Source organism: Natrix helvetica (assembly GCF_964273705.1).
Source record: "Natrix helvetica genome assembly, chromosome: 5".
In the NCBI taxonomy this organism is placed as follows: Eukaryota; Metazoa; Chordata; class Lepidosauria; order Squamata; family Natricidae; genus Natrix; species Natrix helvetica.
Genome location: NC_138551.1, coordinates 12,197,436 through 12,218,449, shown reverse-complemented (window position 1 = coordinate 12,218,449; position 21,014 = coordinate 12,197,436).

Below are 21,014 nucleotides of genomic sequence, written 5' to 3'. Positions count from 1 at the left end.
TGTATTTATGCTTCTGCTTGATATACACTGTAGTGCCTCCACTCAGATAGAGAGGAATTTTTGAGGTCTGAGGGAATATACTTGAAATTAGTGTGATTAAACTCCTAAGCAATCACACTGTCCTTTGTTGTAATCATTTTGTGAATGATTGTCATTCATTCCCTCCCTCCCTCTCTCCCTCCCTCCCCCTCTCTCTCTCTCTCTCTCCCTCTCTCTCTCTTACCTTTTATGACTCTATCTTCCTCCTATCTCTCTCTCTCTCTATCTATCTATCTATCTCTATCATCTATCTATCATCTATCTATCTATCTATCTATCTATCTATCTATCTATCTATCTATCTATCTATCTATCTATCTATCTATCTATTATCTGTCTGTCTGTCTGTCTGTCTGTCTGTCTGTCTCTATCTATCTATCTATCTATCTATCTATCTATCTATCTATCTATCTATCTATCATCTATCTATCTATCATCTATCTATCTATCTATCATCTATCATCTATCTATTATCTATCTATCTGTCTGTCTGTCTATCTATCTATCATCTATCTATCTATCTATCTATCTATCTATCTATCTATCTATCTATCTATCTATCTATCTATCTATCTCTATCATCTATCTATGTTAATATAAACGTTGCCAAGACAATCTCAATCTTACACGGCAAAAGACCCGAATACAACAAGACCAGCATACCTACACTCGTGAAAATCTACAAAAACAAACAAACACACACACACACACACACACACACACACACAAATCCTTTTATGACTATCCTACCCCTTCCTTTTTGTCTGTCTGTCTGTCTGTCTGTCTGTCTACTTACCTACCTACCTACCTACCTACCTACCTACCTACCTCTCTCTCTCTCCCTCCCTCCCTCCCTCCCTCCCTCCCTCTCTCTCTCTCTCTCTCTCTCTCTCTCTCTCTCTCTCATCTATGTATAATCTCGCTCTCCTTTTATGACTATCCTCCTCCTTCCACCATCCTTTTTCATATCTCTGTCTCTCTTTCCCTCCCTCCTATGAATTTTCAGGAGATGATTATTCAAAATCTGATGAACATCACAGTATGCCAAATGATGTTAGATGAAATACTGAGAAAAAAAAAAACCTTAACAAAAGACTAATGATATTGAGGCAGAGCTTATGGAAAAACATTATGGAAAAACAGACCGCCTTCGGTCTGACCTAAGCGTAGTACATAAAATTACCTGCTACAACGTCCTACCTGTCAATGACTACTTCAGCTTCAACCGCAACAATACACGATCACACAATAGATACAAACTCAAGGTAAACCGCTCCAAATTCGATTGCAGAAAATACGACTCCAGCAACAGAGTGGTCAATGCCTGGAATGCTCAACCTGACTCTGTGGTTTCTTCCCCCAAACTCCAAAACTTTAACCTTAGACTGTCTACTGTCGACCTCACCCAGGGTGGGTTGCTGTTGGCATTACTGCCAATTGGGCGTGCAGGCGCAAAAAACAACGACGGGAGTGTAACTGTCTTCAAAATGAAACACATTTTTTGGAATTATGCAAAAGTAAGCAACCCTTCCCACTAAAAAGGCTTTAACATGTATGCCTGCATCCGTTATTTCCAGGGAAATCATTTAGATAAAGCCCTATGGCTCCATCATTGTTGTATGGAATATATAAAAATTATTAATTATTTTAAAAAGTAGAGTGTATGTATGTGTGTGTGTGTGTGTGAGAGAGAGAGAGAATGCGGTGGCTCAGTGAGTAAGACACGGAGTTTGTCAATCAGAAAGGTCGGCAGTTTGGCGGTTTGAATCCTAGCGCCGTGTAATGGAGTGAGCTCCCGTTACTTGTCCCAGCTTTTGCCAACCTAGCAGTTCGAAAGCATGTAAAAATGCAAGTAGAAAAATAAGGACCACCTTCGGTGGGAAGGTAACAGTATTCTGTGCACCTTCAGCATTTAGTCATGCCGGCCACATGACCATGGAGATGTCTTCGGACAGCACTGGCTCTTTGGCTTTAAAACTGAGATGAGCACTGCCCCCTAGAGTCAGGAACGACTAGCACATATGTGCGAGGAGAACCTTTTACTGTGTGTGTGTGTGTGTGTGTGTGTTGCCCAACCATAATTCTATTCATGGGGGATGGATCAAAGAAATTCATTTTTATCATTTTAAGGAGCTATCTCTGAGCTTGAAAGCTCCTGCTCTACTTCTACGACAATGTGACTAGGATAATCTGGTTGCTATAATCCCTTTGATTTAATGGCTGATTTCTCAGTCCCTGAAATCTAACACTCCTGGTTTTGGCTTCCCTTGGAAGCAAAAAGTTATTCCTTCAGCTTTTTGCTTGCTTTCGGGTGTTTTTTTTTCCTTGTCAGCAGAGAGAGCATCTTCCAGTGCCTTGACTGGCTATTATCACACGTTTGTGTTTTAGCCTACTTCATACTGGAAGGATGCTTAAGAATGGTGTCAATTTGTTCTTTGGGGACCTAGTATTGACCAGGTGCCATCCATCTTATTTTATATTACTGTGTGGCCCATGAAGGAAGAAAATCTAGTTCTTGGACACAGTTAGCTTCTAAACTATTTTATATTATTGATCACAAGGTTGGACCACTGTTGTGGCTCCTCAGCAGCCAGTGGAGCTGGCAGCAGATTCGGACAGTGAGGAGGTCGGGGAGAAACATGGGCCAGTCCTGGAGTCTGGGGAAGGCTCTGAGGAGGGCTCTGTATCGGAGTTGCCAGCACAGGGCTGTGTTGAACTCTGACAGCACAGGGCTCTGGGAGCAGAATTGCCAGACGAAGGGAACAGCTAAAGAACAGGGGTCGACTTGGGAGTAAGGGCACAGGTGGACGATGAATGGCCCCTCCCAGAGGAAATAAAAGAGGAGCAAAAGGGGAGTGGAGTTTGCAGGAGACAATTAGTACACTTAATTGGTTTGGGACTCTCCGAGACTCCTTGCCAAGTTTTGCAGATATCGGGCCTGTCAGCTCTCCAAGCCAGATAAAGTCTGTGACTGTAAATCCTCCCTTGAAAGACTTCACTGGATGTGAATGAGCAGAATTCACAGTAAATTAATAAAATGGGTTTTTGTTGGGAAAAGGAGTTTGCTTCATGCTCTCGGGAAGCCTCAGTCAGAACATCAGGATGGTGTTTACTGCTTCTGTGCACCACAGGGGCTGAACTAGCTTATACCAGCTGACTAGTAGCGTTCAAATAGCTGATTCCTCCGCCAATCTTCCTTCACTTGTGTTGACTTGTGTTGCGTTGTCTTGCATCCAGCTGGGTCCAGTGCCAGCTTCTGTTCTCCACACACACACAAACATAGCTAGGGGTTTCCCCTCAAAGTGGTACCCATTTATCTACTTGCAATATTGCATGAACGGCTGAGTGAGGAGGATCCAGGGGAGCAAGCAGCGGAAGCTTATCCCCTCTCATGGAGCTGGGCTCGAACCGCTGGAGTGCAGATCATTTCTGGCTGGCAGTTCCAGCATCCTTAAGCTGCTGCAGAATCGCGTCCCCTAACGGAGTCATTTCTAGCTGACTATAAGCTGAGTTAGAAATATTGTCAGAAATATTGTCAGAAATCCAGTGCACAGACTCCTTTTTCTTAATGGGTGAATGAATAGCTAACCTGCCAACGAACCAATTTTAGGTAAGAAAACTATTCTCTGCTGGGGGAAAACGGAATATAAATGAAACAAAAAAGGAATTGATTGTAAATTTGATAATGGGTGCTAGATTAGTGATGGCTAAATATTGGGGACGAAATTGGGATATTCAAAGAAATGAGTGGTATAATGAAATTTGGAGTATGGCAACAAATGATAAATTGACACCAGAAATTAAATTTTAAAAAAAGGGATGATTAAATGCAATTAAATGATGATTAAAGCAAATTATAATGAAATATAGGGGAATTTTATAAAAACAGTGTTGGTGGAAGGCAAAAGGAATGAACCTACTCAAGAATATATGTTGTTTTGGAGGGGGTAAGGGCACAATTGGAATATGTTGTATAGCTTTTAGTTGTTATAGGTGAAGAAATATAAAGGAAAAAACCAGGGTCTCCGGGGGGTGGGGGTGCACTGTAATATTAGCTTTCCCCCCTTTTTTCATTCTTTTTTTTTTTAGATGTATATGTCTATGTTTGTTTTATTTGCATTAAAATATATTGGGGAAAAAAGAAAGCTATTCTCTTTTTTAAAAGAAAAACAAATGTGTACAAATTATTATTAATATTGCCTGCACCATTGCTAAGTAGCAACATTTTGGGGAGGAAGGAAACATTTTTTTAAAATAAATGAAGGGTCTTTTAATGGGGGGGCCAACATGGTTGAGTGGAGCAGGTATTTCTCTTTTCCTAATTTGGGTTTTTGCTTTGTATGTTAACGAGATATAAACCATGTCAGGTTTTTTATGCGTAAGATTTAAAAAAATAGTAAGGGATTATGAGAAGAGAATCTTTTATAACAGACACAGAGAAACAGAAATTACCTTTTTCACAGTGGAATGTATTGGATCAACAAATACTTTAAAATCCTTGAGACATTCACCTAGAACTCCAGATCTCTGTTTTGGTCAGTCCCTCTGAGTTTAATCTTCCTCATCATTATATATTTTAAATATATAATATTTACTAGCTGGTTATCTGTGCTTTGTGATGAAACTATGTGACCGGGCAATGCAGGAGAAATCCAGGTCACTCCAGTTCAATTTGTTGGCTCAGTGGTGGTCAGTGATTGAAACACCTAAGGGAATATTGCTCCTGCAGCCTTGAGTCCAGAAGGAGTTCCATAAGTGGAAGGCGTGGACATTTGGGTGAGATACTGACATTTAGTACTGTAAGGAGGGCCAGACCGCTCCTGAGTGAAGGAGTGGAACTTTTGCCAGATTGAACTGAGGTAACGGAATGTGAGTCAACTGGCAGTTGGAACAGTGTTCTTTTCAGGTGGGGAGGGGGAGTAGAACTCCTTAGCAACAGAGCATGTTAATATAAGGCAACTGGCAGTTGGAACAGAGTTCTTTTCAGGTGGGGAGGGGGAGTAGAACTCCTTAGCATCAGAGCGTGTTAATTACTGTATAAGAAATTGGACTAATGATCTGATAGTCATTTCGAAAAATCCTTTCTTAGAGAGCACCTAGAAGTCAAGAGGAACATATGTGCCAAATTTCAAGTTTGTAGTCTTTACGGTTCTGGAGATTTCGTGATGAGTGAGTGACTTACAGCAATATATATACCTATGTGAGATGGCAGTATAGAAATTTAATAAATAAAATAAATATATGGGCAGGGATGTTCTCCAATTTCCAGAATTTGAGTTCTGGGAACATCAACTTGAGCCTGGCTAAACTGGGGAATTCTGGGAGTTGAAGTCCACAGGTCTTTAAGTTGCCAAGATTGGACACCGCTGAATGAGATGCTAAGTGGATAAAATCTTGGACAATGTCTGGGTGCCAATCAAGCGGGCAATTGTTGCATTATCTTAAACATATGCTGAAAAACATAATTCTGGGGATTTCCAGTAGGTGTCACTATTGGCAAATCTAAATGCCCAAAGCATCACTTATTTGAATGGGTGTTGAATAATGAATTCATTCAGTTAATATTCAGTAAAGCAGGATTAATTAATATTAGGGAAGACATGATAAAAATCAATTGTTTCAAGGCTCTCTCCCTTGTGCCTTCTTGTTGTTTTGTATGTCATGTTTATACTTTTAATTTCATTTACTAAATTGCAGTGTTATTCCTTTGCACAATCTTAACCCCATTTCCCCTTTTTAGGTTGGTAAGGAATGGTGACACATTTATCTTTAATAATAAATAATTCTTGATTATAGGATATATTTCTATAAATCAGTGGGAGAATCTTTTTAAGGCCTCAACAGTTCTGTATGCCGGCAGGGGAATTCTGGAAGTTGAAGAGTACTCATCTTAAAGTTGCCAAGTTTGGAAAACTCTGCTTTAAATTAAGCATCGATACTCTGTTTTCTGCCTGGCACGCTTCTGAAGGCTGAGATACTAGTCCTTTTCAGAGAACGCACAAGTTATATCCATTCAAAGGCTATGTAATAAAAATCCTCTTTTCTTGCGCTTGGAGTACTGTGCACAGAGAACCAAGATATGTCTCAAGTGGAGGGCAAGTAGCTTAGATAAGAAGGTACACATAGTTCAGAATAACTAAAATTGAGAACATTTCCTTCAAGATGCGCGAGTAAGACAATGCCTTTGTAGATACAGGATTGCATTTGGGGATTCAGTTGTGCGTGAAAAGAAATCTGTCTGAATAGAATAAGATGTATGGAGGAGAGGCTTGTTCCCAAGGAAGACTAAATTCAATAATGCTTGAGCTGCAAATATTTGCATACTTGCCTTCGGTGGGGTGGGGGGGAATTGGTTATACTCAGTGTATTGCTTCCAATTAGACGAGTCACTTCATTTGAGATAAAGATCAATTCAGATCAACTTCTGTCAGGCAGAATTTCTACAGAGAGAGAGGGAGGGGGGGGGAGAGAGAGAGTGAAAGAGAGTGCGAGAGAACGAGAGAGAGTTAACCTATATTTTCCTGTGCTATAATCTGTGGTTTAAAAGGGGTATTGCTACTATCCTTCCTTCAGCATTCATATGCTCTAGAAACTTGGCTCACCATGACTGTTTTGCCCATTCCACTAAGCCATGTTTATTACTTTACTAGATGATAACCTGGAGTTGCCCAGGTATTTATTTATAGGGGGGAAATGTCCAGACCAAACATAATTTCTAATGTTGGATTTTCCACTTTACTAGAGGGAGTCCCCTTGTGGAGTACTGTGAAGCCGTTACCATGCCAACTCCACTGCGTTGTACTGTTGAAGCAATTTTACAGCAGTGCAGTAGAAGCCATTTTAAAGCACAACAGGCTGCATCTTAACAGAACACACACCCCGAGGGGTGTTAGGGGTGTCCTACCACCACAGTGTTTCCCCTCCCCAGAGTGGAATAACAAATTTTGGAATAAATTAATATAGTGTGATGAATTTGGGAGCTAATATTGTCATTTTTTCAGCCGTTGGAGGGGGGGTTTGGCTGTGTTCCATGGCTGTCGCAGATGAGGAATGTACTAATTAAATAACCAGTTAAGTTAAGGATAGAGGGTTGTAGTGGCTCACTGGCTAAGATGCTGAGCTTGTTGATCAAAAAGGTCGGCAGTTTGGCAGTTCAAATCCCTAGCACTGCGTAACAGAATGAGCTCCCGTTACTTGTCCCAGCTTCGGCCAACCTAGCAGTTTGAAAGCACGAAAAAATGCAAGTAGGAAAATAGGAACCACCTTTGGTGGGAAGGTAACAGTGTTCTGTGCGCCTTCGGTGTTTAGTCATGCTGGCCACATGACCACGGAGACATCTTTGGACAGTACTGACACATCGGCTTTGAAACGGAGATGAGCACTGCCACCTAGAGTTGGGAACAACTAGCACCTTTACCTTTACTTTAAGTTAAGGATTACTTTTACCAAAAACCCTTCTCTCATGGTTACTAAATTGGATGACTGGAATGTTAAAAACACCAACCCCAATTACAGTGTTCTATTCCCAAATGTTGTAGTTTTTCTTGGGGGCTTACCAAGATATGTATTATATGCGCAGCCTATTGGTACTTTTTCCCTTTTCAGGTTTTTTAAATCATATTTTTTACTTCCCCAGAATAACAAATGATAGTAATTATAATGCTGAGCAACATAGTTTGTGTGGCTATTAGGGAGGCATACTGGAATCAACGTCAGATTAGAGGTTTCCTAACTTAATTTACTTGGACTAGTATGTCCTTTTTTTCTCAAGTTTAATTTGAATCAAGAGGTTTTGGCTCTTAACTGTGGGTGCAAATGTATACTCTTGAGAATGTGCAATGTATCTTTCCTCCTTTAGGGGAATATTTTTCAAATCATGAGAATGTTTGCTGGAACCCATATCTATCTATCATCTATCTATCATCTATCTATTTATCTATCTATCTATCTATCTATCTATCTATCTATCTATCTATCATCTATCATCTATCTATCTATCTATCCAGTGGTGGGTTCCTGCCGGATCGCACCGGATCGCGCGCGCTCCCTTTCAGCGCTCCACCTGGCTCGCGCGCTCCCTTTCAGCGCTCCACCTGGCTCGCGCGCTCCCTTTCAGCGCTCCACCTGGCTCGCGCGCTCCCTTCCGGCGCTAAAACCGGAAGTACAGTTTTGCCCGGCCCTGGCGAAGCAACGACGCCTGCCTGCGCTCCACCAGCTCGGCTGGGAACGGAGATGTTTCCTCAGCGGAGCGGAGCGCCTGAAAAGTCTTTTCAGGCGCTCCGCTCCGCTGAGGAAACATCTCCGTTCCCAGCCGAGCTGGTGGAGCGCAGGCAGGCGTCGTTGCTTCGCCAGGGGCGGGGCAAGACTGTACTTCCGGTTTTAGCGCCGGAAGGGAGCGCGCGAGCCAGGTGGAGCGCTGAAAGGGAGCGCGCGAGCCAGGTGGAGCGCTGAAAGGGAGCGCGCGAGCCAGGTGGAGCGCTGAAAGGGAGCGCGCGCGATCCGGTGCGATCCAGCAGGAACCCACCACTGTATCTATCTATCTATCATCTATCTATCATCTATCTATCATCTCTCTCTCTCTCTCTCTCTCTTTCTCTCTCTCTGTGTAAACTTCAGCAAAAATGGATTTTGTGTTCACTTTTAACGACAAATTCACAACTTTTGAAGTTAACAAATCAGAAAGGAGTACAGTAGTTCAAATATTAGGAGCTGTATACCTTTTATTTGGGATTGCCATTTTTGAGCACCTTAAAGGTAAAGGTTCCCCTTGCACATATGTCTTACCTGACTCTAGGGGGCGGTGCTCATCTCCATTTCAAAGCCGAACAGCCAGCGCTGTCTGAAGACGTCTCTGTGGTCATTTGGCCGGCATAACTAAATGCTGAAGGCGCACGGAACGCTGTTACCTTCCCACCAAAGGTGGTTCCTATTTTTTCTACTTGCATTTTTTATGTGCTTTCGAACTGCTAGGTTGGCAGAAGCTGGAACAAGTAACGGGAGCTCACTCCGTTACGCGGCGCTAGGGATTCGAATGGCTGAACTGGCGACCTTCTGATCGACAAGTCACTATCTTAGCCACTGAGCCACCGTGTCCTCTTGAGCTACTTAGGAAATGTGAAAACAGAAGGTGAGAAGCAGCTCCAACCCTGGTACCTAAATAATGGACAATAATTAACTTACATAAAGCTTTTCTTGATGATTTCTTGGATCCCATAAATACCACACCATCTCTGTCATAACAATACATTGCAGCATCCTTTGATTGACAGAAAAGAATGCCTTTTCTAAAACTGTTACATTACATATCTGCAACCATTTCTTGACATCTGGAATGATATCACTTTTCCAATTCCCTAATACGATTCCTTTTGCCACCCTACCCGCCTATGCTCAATACAATCATGATTCCCAATAAACAGCCAAATTCCAAAGCTTGGGTATATGGTACCAATAGAAGGGAACATTTGTAGCTCAGAGTTGAACTGTGGGGTCCTTTGTGTTCTTTGAGCCTGGTGGTCTTCTTGCAGATGTTGCATAACCCAACCTTAGAGTTTACTTATTTGGATAATGAAATTTCTGCAAGAAAACAACTGAGCTCAGAGAACACCAAGAGCTGGCTGGGGAATTCTGGGAGTTGAAGTCCACAAGTCTTAAAGTTGCCAAGTTTGGACACCCCTGGTTTAGGCTTTTAAATTATAAAATACAAATTTCAGGGTTTATTTTTTGGAGTAATAGATGCATTATTTCAAGTGAATGGAAATAATACATCCTAAGGCTGTTGGCTTTGTAAAGTCGACCTATTTCAAATTGAAATGTATCCTCAGGTCTTGTTGGCTACTCCTCATTTTACCATTACTTTGAGTATATGTGCAGCTGGAGAGAGGAGGGGAGAGAAAGGGGGGAGAAAGAGTGCAAAACAAGGAGATAGGCAGGCATCATTCAAAATTCTCAATGGCCAGCAAAATTAAGGGGAAAAAAAACCAAACATAGATAAATTGGACACAATTTTCAACTTAAGACTCTAAGGGTGCCAAACTATGGTTTGTAGGAACAAAGCATTTCAGATAATAGAACTGTGAATAATAAGTGTTCTATTATATTTATTTCTACAAAGCCTCCCTCTTGCTGATAGAGACATAGTAGAGAAAGAGAGAGAATCACCAACATTGTTAGTGTATTTTATGTCTGGTTGATAGCCTCTCCAGTAGGCACAAAACTCAATTTTAAATAATTTTAGAAGATCTATGTTTATTTTCATTCTTTGATTTGAACTTTTGAGGAATAAAGACTTTGAATATGCTATGATAATAGGCACATTTTTTTCCCTCAGGGCTTCCTTTTCTACGAAATACTTTCCACTTCTAAAATCATCTCCGTGGTAAAGAATTTGTGACTTGGCGTCTGATTAGTATTCTGCGTTTGAGAGATTTATAAAAATAATGGGATTCCACATCCTCTGTTCAAGGAAGGTGGAAGGAAAACCAACCCCTATTTCTTTAGATAGGGTGAAATGAGTGCAGTTCAATACTGGTTGTAAGTACTGACCTACAAAACTCTAGATATTAAATTGACAATACAACAGCTCAATCACATTTTGCCAAAGGAGTTGTAATAAAAGGAGGGACAGAATAAAACATTTTTACATGTCAGGTAATTTGATTAAAAGGAAAGTTAAAGCAGGGCCTCTTCATCCCTTGAGGGCAATGAAGCTCAAAGACACTTTTCTACAGTGTCTTACCAGGGGGACATGGACCAGGGGTGTTAAATTCAAGGCCCGGGGCCTGGATCTGGCCTGCGGGGTGCTTAGATCTGGCCCACAGGGCTGCCCTGGAAACAGCAAAGGACTGAGGAAACAGCCCACAGTGCCACTGTCAGTGAAAAAAGAGCTCAGGAGGGCCGCGTGCTCTGTTTTTGCTGGCAGAGGGTTGCAGGAGGTTGTCACAGCTGAAAATGGAGCTCAGGAGCCCATTTTCTCTGGCTGGGCACTCAAGCCACCATAGGCACCCCTGACACAAATGACGTCGAGTTGGCCATGCCCACCCTAGTCACGCCCACTCTGTCCCCCCAAGGTCAAACACAACCCCAATGAAATCGTGTTTGACACCGCTGACATGGACAGTCTACTCCCAGTTATAGACAATAGAGGTGGTACTTCTGCCAGGCATGCTATGTTACATTTCAGTTAAGCTGATTTATTGCTCATGCCTAAACGCAAGAATCTAGTCAACTAGAAGTCATCACTAAATTGACGCTAAAGAAAGGATTTAATGGGATTTAAGAAGGGATGGATTGGGATGCCTTGTGGGAACATAATGATTCCAGGCTGATTGCTCTCTTGACTCCACCCCCAGGTTGACTCCACCCCTACTCCTACAGCTTCTGATGATCACGAAGAGGTGTGCATTGAGCTGGTTCATTGCTGCAAGGATGCCAGTCACCTCCCTGGTGGCTGGGGGTATGAGACAGTAATAGTGCAGGGGAAACAAATGTGTCTCCAAGTTGGTTTGGACTTCTGGTGAGTGTCTCCTGAAGCTTTCTTGGTAGCACTTTTCAAAAGTGGTTTGCCATTATATATGCCAAAGTTGTGAACTCTGGGAATTCTGGGAGTTGAAGTCCACAAGTCTTAAAGTTGCCAAGTTTGGACACCCCTGGCCTAAACCCAAATGTATACTGTATATGTGAAGGACAAGCTTCAATACATTATTTTAAAAAAATCTTTTTAGAACTTTTATTAATACTAGTCATGGTTGCATTACAACTCACAATCTGATTTTAAACAGCATCAGGGATCACTAGAAATTCTTAATGGTCAGTTGTCATTTTTATAAGATTGTTTTTTTTTTAATGTGACAAGAAGATGGAAATCATTAGATACATAAACTGAAGATATTTATCTCTATTTTAAGTGAAATGAATGCAAATTTGATTTTGGTCCTTGTCCAAACAATATTTAGAATATGGCCCCCAACCCCTCCCCAAATATTGAACAGCTTTGGTTTAGGTTATTACTGAATATATTTTCTAGTCAACAATTTGTTTTAGGATAGAAACACTGAATTTAATAGGTGGGCTGGAAAGTTATGGATGAAATAAATCCCATATCCATCACCTGGTAGTTTAATCACCAAAGTTTCTTCTCCTTCCATACATCACTTCACAACCTGCCCTGTTTCCCTAAAAATAAGAGCTAACTGGAAAATAAGTCATAACATGATTTTTCAGGATGCTCGTAATATAAGCCCTATCCCAAAAATAAGCCCCAGTTAAGATTGTCAGCCAGATGGATGCATTTAGTACTGTATTTCTCCAAAAAATAAGACCTAACCAGAAAATGCCCCAATGCATCTTTTGGAGCAAAAATTAATATAAGACCCAGTCTTATTTTCGGGGAAACATGGTATATGGGCAATCAGGTGGTGGGACTAGTATTACTTATGAAGGTATATGGCTTTTTCTAGAAATCTCTTGTGTCTGTGTGTTCTTGACAGATATATACATATGGACTTGCTTATCCTGATATAACAAACTCAATTTGGTAATCCCAAAGGTACTTTTCCAAAAGACAACTGGACTTTCTTGGGTTTTTTTCCTTGAAAAAGTTTCACTTCTCATCCAAGAAGCGTCTCCCGTTCTTCTTCAGTTCTTCAGGGGGAAAAAAATCTAGAAAGTCCAGTTGCCTTTTGGGACAGTTAAGACCTGGATGATTGAGAATCTTCGTAGTCAATTTGGTAATCATAATACAATCCAATGCTATTTAATTTTCTTTTTCTGGACTTGACATCTTCAGTCCTGGGGAAGGCTTTACCAAGTGCTTCTTTGCCGAATTGAATAGGGGAGTTTAATGGTGTTTAAGAGTCTCTTGAGGGAATCGGTTTTTCTTATTTTAAGCTTTGAAACCTAAAAAGAATTTGTGATAAACTCAGCAGTTGGTCAGTGTCCGACAAGTCAGCTAAAGATTCAGTTCCTACATTTGACAACAAGCTAACTTTGATTAGTTTTAATCTTTGTAGGCTTGGTGACTTAGGGCATATCTGCCCTGCCTGCTCACCCTATTGTGAGTATGATTCTTTCTTTTTCAGTAATCAACTTTACCCCTTGAGTGTTTGGCTTTATTCTTGATTTCTTCATGTGCGTGCCCATGCAGTTTATTGAGAAAACTTCCAATGGTTTTAAGAATGGGAGGTGTAAAACTATGATATTAAAAAATAGATAAAAATCTTGCTACATCTTCTTCTGCCATCACTCCAGGCCATCCTCACTGCCCTTCTCTGAAATACCCCAGTTTATCAAAATCCTCTTGTGGGATGCTTATACACTGAATATACATCTAACGTGTTTCACTCTTTTTATTTAATGTATTGTAATGTAAATAGAGGTGAGTTTCACATAATTTTACCACCGGTTCGCTGTGCACCAAAACTGCGACCACATGTGTGTGCATACTTGCTTGGTGAGCGCGTGCACCTTCCAAGTATGCACTTTGCTCTCGCACACGGCTTGCACGCATGCACATGGCTTAGAACATGTTGTTGTGGCCCACCAGCAGAGCTGGCAGCAGATTCGGACAGTGAGGAGGTTGGGGAGGAACATGAGCCAGTCCTGGAGTCTGGGGAAGGCTCTGATGAGGGCTCTGTGTCAGAGGCAGAGAGGGGGCCAGAGCCGTGTGCCAGTTATCAGCTGCCTTCAGAGTCAGACATCAGTGAGGCAGATGAACAGTTGGAGCCTGTTCTCAGTGCTCGCATGCGCAGAGTTGCCAGACAAAGGGGACAGCTAAAGAACAGGGGTTGACTTGGGAGTAAGGTCAGACGATGAATGGCCCCTCCCAGAGGAAATAAAAGAGGAGCAAAAGGGGAGTGGAGTTTGCAGGAGACAATGAGTTTGCTTAATTGGTTCATGACTTTCCGAGACTCCTTGCCAAGTTTTGCAGATAGCAGCCTGGAAGCTCTCCAAGCCAGATAAGGTCTGTGACTGTAAATCCTCCCTTGAAAGACTTCACTGGATGTGAATGAGCAGAATTCACAGTAAATTAATAAAATGTTTTTTTGTCAGGACCAGGAATTTGCTTCAGGCTCTTGGGAAGCCTCGGTCAGAACAAATGTGGCTAAATAGGATGGCCAGTTTGCCTGAACCAATCCGAACCAGCTTAATACCACCACTGGCAATGACTCTGTTTTATTAATTAACTCAGTAGAATCTAAAACCTAGAACAGAGGTTGTAGAGTTATGTACTTTTTAAAGAGGAACTTGCATATTGAAAAATGGGTTCCTATAAAAATTTACCTCATGAAGCTATAGATCTCCTAGGAAGTGGTATCAAGTCTTTAGATATGTATGTGGAAGCCTGGAACATGTGGATTATCATTCTGTAGAGAATTATAAATGCTTTGTGTTATCTGTCCCATTGTTAATTCTTCTTCCAGTAAAATGTTCATTTCCTTATGCAGTTCTTACGGGATCACTGCACATATTTGAAACTTGGTCTGATAACTGACTGAATACTTCTTTTTCATAATCCTGCCTATTCATGACTGCTATTGCTCTCCCCTTGTCAGCTAGTTTAATTATAATCCAGGGCTTGGGATCAATTAGTGCAATATCTCTAATTCTGCTCTACTTAAATTATGCCAATATAAATTGTTCTTTCTCTCAATCTGTTCCAGTGTTTTTCAATGCCAGCTCCTCAGTTAACGGTGTGGGGAGACCTAGAGGCCATAAGCTATTTACAGGCTCCAGTAGACAATCTGCAGTACGTAGGCCTTAATATCTTATAAATGCAAAATAGGTTAACAACAACTGGTCCAGGGACGGTTCAAAGTTATGGCAGTGGTGAATTAAATGGTACTTAGGATGGATCCCCATAGTTGTGGCTGTTGCCGCATCCCTGCAGTCATATGTTCACCACTTGGCTCAGATTTCCAACCCACTCGGTGTCTCAATTCACGTGATCGCCATTTGCAATCGTCCTTGTCTGCTTCGCACAACCAAAGTTAATGGGGAAACTGGCAGGAAGTCAGAAGTTGTGATCACATAAAATATATACATTATATTAGAACTTTCTAATAAAGTAAAACTATACCAAAAAAGGAAGGAAGGAAGGAAGGAAGGAAGAGAAAGAAAGAGACAGGAAGGAAGGAAGGGGAAAAGGAAGGGAATGAAAGGAAAGAGAAAGGAGAGGACAGGAGGGAAAAGAAGTTTGATTTTCTGGAATGACTTAACTGTTTATCCATTGGCATCCTTTTAGCATACTATATGAAGTTCTTTCTTCTTCCATGTCTTTTTCCAAATTCAATGTTTTTGTCTGTGTTCTATTATTCCTTTTCATCAGCATTAATGATTAGCAATGCTGTTTTTTTTTTAAATCTATTCAAAGCCGTATCTCTCAGCACAACATTTGGTACAGATCCAAAATTGTTTGGGTTTGAGTCTTCCAGCAGACTATGCACAAATACCATGTTCACCTACACTAAAAATTCAAAAAAGGCAAGACGCCTTAAAGCAGAGATCTCCAAACTTGGCAACTTTAAGACTTGGGAACTTCAATTCCCAGAATTTCCCAGTGAGCATGGCTGGCAGAGAAATTCTGGGAGTTGAAGTCCACAAAACTTCAAGTTGCCAAGTTTGGAGAGCCCTGCTTTAAAATATAAAGGTAAAGGTAAAAGTTCCCCTCGTACATATGTGCTACTCGTTCCCAACTCTAGGGGGCAGTGCTCATCTCCGTTTCAAAGCCGAAGAGCCAGCGCTGTCCGAAGACGTCTCCGTGGTCATGTGGCTGGCATGATTAAACTCCAAAGGTGCACGGAATGCTATTACCTTCCCACCAAAGGTAGTCCCTATTTTTCTACTTGCATTTTTTACGTGCTTTCGAACTGCTAGGTTGCCAGAAGCTGGGACAAGTAATGGGAGCTCACTCCTTTAGTTGGCACTAGGGATTTGAACCGCTGAACTGCCGACCTTCTGATTGACAAGCTCAGTGTCTTAGCCAGTGAGCCACCGCGTCTCCTGCCTTAAAGTATAGAATAGGGATTTCTAAAAGATTTTGAAGTTTTTTCCAGGAACATCAGTCCTGAGGCTGGTCCTGAAACATACTGATTATGTTGAAGAGTGCAATTCTTTCACTTTCTAGTTAGCTTCTATCAAATAACCTGTTCTCCTGTTCTTAGGCGGGGAACTAAGCTTTCAGGGTTCAATTACCACCCTAGAAAACATGTAGGTAACAATTATGTTAAATCTGAGTAACTTTCCCAAGCAACTGGAGACACACAAAAGCAGCATAAATCTTCCAGCTAAAAGGATTAATTTATATAGCAAACTTCACTCCCTAAATATATGTTGAATTAATACATGGAAATAGATACAGGCAAAAATTAGTAAGCAATATGTAGTAGCAATTATAATCAAGATTATAAGGAATACAGTCTAAAGAATGATGCAATGATAGCAGTCTGTCATTTAAGCTACATTAAAATACTGCAGGTCTGATGCTTTTTGAAAAATATAGATGAATCCTTCACTTCTGCCTCTTTTTCTTCCAGAATATAAAATCAAAGCCAAGTCTGAATGTAATTCAAACCCCACTTTTTAGCCTAGCTGCCATGTCGGGTTGGTTACATGTAGTCCTGGCTTAATGATCACTCATTCGATGACTGAGGATAAGATAGGAGAGGCCCCTGTGGGGCAAGCTTGAGGGAGAGAAAGGGAGAGAAGAGGATCAATTGGGCCAGCCTGAGGGAGAGAAGGGAATAGGATAGGAGAGGCCCCTGTGGGGCAAGCTTGAGGGAGAGAAGGGGATAGAAGAGGATCAATCGGGCCAGCCTGAGGGAGAGAAGGGAATAGGATAGGAGGGGCTTCTGTGGGGCAATCCTGAGGGAGAGAAGGGGATAGGATAGGAGAGGATCTATGGGGCCAGTCTCAGGGAGAGAAGGGGAGAGGAGAGACTAATGTGGGGCAAGCCTTAGGGAGAGAAGGTGATAGGAGAAGATCTATGGGGCAAGCCTCAGGGAGAGAAGAGGAGAGGCCTCTGTAGGTCAAGCCTGAGGGAGAGAAGGGGATAGGAGAGGATCAATGGGGCCAGCCTGAGGGAGAGAAAGTGACAGGAGAGGATCTATGGGGCAAGCCTGAGGGAGAGATGGGGATAGGAGAGGATCAATGGGGCCGCCTGAGGGAGAGAAGGGGGATAGGAGAGGAGAGACTTCTGTGGGGCAAGCCTGAGGGAGAGTAGGGGAGAGGAGAAGCCGATGGTAACTACTCATTAATTTTCGAGCTGTAAGTGTTGGTTTAGCAAGCCCAATCACATAGTTTCGTAGCAGAGCACAGGTATCCTGCTAATAATACTATATTATTAACTATTGTATGATAAAAATATCAAAACATCTAGGAAGTCATTAGCAACTAGTGTGAGTGGCTGAGTGGCTAAGATATTGGGTTTGTTGGCTGGAAAGCTGACAGCCCAGATTCAAGACCCAAACGCCACATGGCAGGATGAGCCCCTATCCTCACCCCAGCTCCTGCTAACTTAACAGTTCAAAAGCATGCAACTGTGAGTAGATAAATAGGTACCACTTTGGTGGAAAGGTAACAGCGCTCCCTGACTTCATGCTGGCTACATGACCACGGATATGTCTTCAGTCAAATAGAGATGAGCACCGTCCTCTAAAGTTAACAATGACTAGCAGAGTAAAATCTGCAGGGACTCCTGTACCTTTTTATCTTTACAAGCAACTTGTGCAAACAATGTAGCAGGTAGATTAAGGGGATATGAATGACTAGTCTCCCTGAACTCTGGCAACAGCTGTCTGGTCTTCAAGGGCAACCCCATGTAGAACACATTGCAGTAGTCTACATAGGAAATGATCAAAGCATAAGGGATTATGAGGAGTGTGAAGACAAAGCAGAGATTGCCTTCTACTCTAAGAATTTTTTTTTCAGTACGGGTTTTGGGGACAGTAGCCCAGTCCTTTCAAACTGTGTTCTTGCAATTAATATAATTAACCATTTTAATCTTAAAACAAAAGTCTTGCCATTCCTGGATTAATTAATGAGCCCCGTAGTTGCAAAGAGGTGTTTTAAAAACCAGAAACTTTATTAAAATGTAAATTTTGGTTTTTAATCAAATTAGAATCATTCTTTTCATTTCACTGGACTCATAAAAATTATATAATTTGCTCTTCTTCAAATACTGGCTACCGTTGGCAAATTTAGTAGCTAGCATGCAAAGAGGATGTTGAAAAGCACTTCAAATAACATGACAATCTCATCTCTGCAGTAACACCAGGTTGTTAATTAGCTGAGCTTTCCAAATACTGAGATTATAGTTAAAATGGCTCTGAGTCGGAGATGATAATGATGTACTGCCTGTTTTACAACACATTATATGCGGTGCACATTAATTCCATTTTTTTTTCAAATTCCATCATTATTAAAAAGAAGAAGAAGAAGAAGAAGAAGAAGCAAGCTCCTATTTGAAGAGTGAAATCACTCTGAGAGAAGCTTATAAGCACTTCTATAATAGTTGCTGCTATATTGGGCAAAGGGAAGATGCGTCAAAAGTGTATTTAAATGGGATGTTGGTTAATTAATTGGTGGCGAGGCAAAACCATCAGGTCGATTTTTTTAAAAAGAAGAAATGAATAATGCTGAAAATGTGGCTTCTTTAAAGTAAGCACCACTTTCATCCCAAATTACACACACACACAAAAGACTGTGAAGTGTTTTCCCTTGAATCAAGTAGAGTAGAGTAGAATAGAATAGAGTAACAGAGTTAGAAGGGACCTTGGAAGTCTTGTAGTCCAACCCCCTGCTCAGGCAGGAAACCCTACATCACTTCCTACAAATGGCTATCTAACATCTTCTTAAAGACTTCCAGTGTTGGGGCATTCACAACCTCTGGAGGCAAGTTGTTCCACTGATTAATTGTTCTAACTGTCAGGAAATTTCTCCTTAGTTCTAAGTTGCTTTTCTCCTTGATTAGTTTCCACCCGTTGCTTCTTGTCCTGCCTTCAGGTCCCTTGGAGAATAGTTTGACTCCCTCTTCTTTGTGGCAACCCCTGAGATATTGGAACACTGCTATCATGTCTCCCCCTGGTCCTTCTTTTCATTAAACTAGACATACCCAGTTCCTGCAACCATTCTTCATATGTTTTAGCCTCCAGTCCCCTAATCATCAAGACAATAGAATTGTCTTGAGTTTAGAATGAGAAAAGGAAGGATTCAGAGAGAAATATAATAGGCACTATAGGTAGTCCTCAATTACGACTGCCCGTTGAACCCAACATTTCTGTTGCTAAGTGAGACAGTTGTTAAGTGAGTTTTGCCCTATTTTACAACCTTTCTTGCCACAGTCATTCTGCAGCTGTTAGGTTAGTGACATGGTTGTTAAGTGAATCTGACTCTCCCCCCCCATTGACTTTGCTTGTCAGAAGGTTGCAAAAGGGGATCACATGACCCTGGGGTATTGTGACCGTCGTAAATATGAACTGGTTGTCAAGCATCCAAATTTTCATCGTGTAAGTGTGAAAAATGGTCATAAGTCAATGTTTTCAGTGCGGTTAGAACAAACGGCTACTAAAAAGCAATAGCAATAGCATTTAGACTTTATATACCGCTTCACAGTGCTTTTACAGCCCTCTCTAAGCGGTTTACAGAGTCAACCTATTTGCCCCCAACAATCTGGGTCTTCATTTTACCCACCTCGGAAGGATGGAAGGCTGAGTCAACCTTGAGCCTGGTGAGAATCGAACTGCCGAACTGCTCTTGGTAAGACATTGGTGAGATATTGAAAAATGTGTTGAAAAAAGAGTTAACACCTTTAACTCTTTCCTGGATCCAATCTAGAATGACCACCAGGCGGTAATTCCAAATAAATCCCAAATTTGGAAACTTCCTGGGGAAAAAAATAATATTGTACTATTTTTATTGTTTTAAATGACCTTTGCCTCTGCTTAGCCCATTCCTCCAACTGCATTTGTGTTTTTGTATCTGCATTTTTCAACAAGTGACTTTATCCTTTTCAGGCTTTTCTTGCAGTAATTCTGATTACACTGCCTTCTATTGATCAACAACGATCACTTAATTAGCTGGAGCTTGTCAGGTTAGGATCAGACTGTTTTCTTGTTGAATAGTCCCAGATATTATAATCTATACTTTTTTTTTCCTCAAGATAGTATGTGGCATTATCTTAAGTGTTTCCCCTCTCCTATATGTTATTGATCAAGCAGCAAATGTGCCACAATCAAACCCGATCATTTAAAAAGCGATTGCACAAAAAGTCGTGTTACTAACATAAAAATAATAATAATGTCAATTTCCTCAGATTTATTATACTAACTGAAGTCCAAGAATTGGGAACTCTTCCATATTCTTTGTAAAGTTTGGTACTGTGCAGTTATGTTTGAATGACATACTTAGCCGGATAGGTTAACAACTTGATAGCTGCATTCACACAACACACTAAGCTAATTCATTTTAACCTTGGTCATAGGCATCAATAGCAAACTAAGATTGCACAAATGTTAGGACACAAGCATAGTGATGTCATGCTTCAAACTCTGCCATTATGACCATAGAATGTAGAATAGCAGAGTTGGAAGGGACCTTGGAAGACTTCTAGTCCAACCCCTTGCTCAAGTAGGAAACCCTATACCAGTGATGGCTAAACTTTTTGGCGTCGCGTGCCAAAAACGCACCCATAATGCAATGTGCGCTCGACACTCCCCCTGTGCCCTGACCCCTGCGCATGCGTGCATGACTCTCCGCACTCCCCTGCCTATGTACATGTGACACTCCCATTTTGGACCTCCCTGCAGCCTCCTGGGACCAAATTTGGGCCATGGGTGTGTGTGTACAGTGCAACCCCCATGCTCCCCCACCTCCCATGCATGCACGCATTACCCAAAAATCAGCTGGTTGGTGGGAGGCACGCACACCTGAGCTGGGGTGAAAGGAGAGCAGAGACATCACTAGTTGTTGTTAGTTGCAAA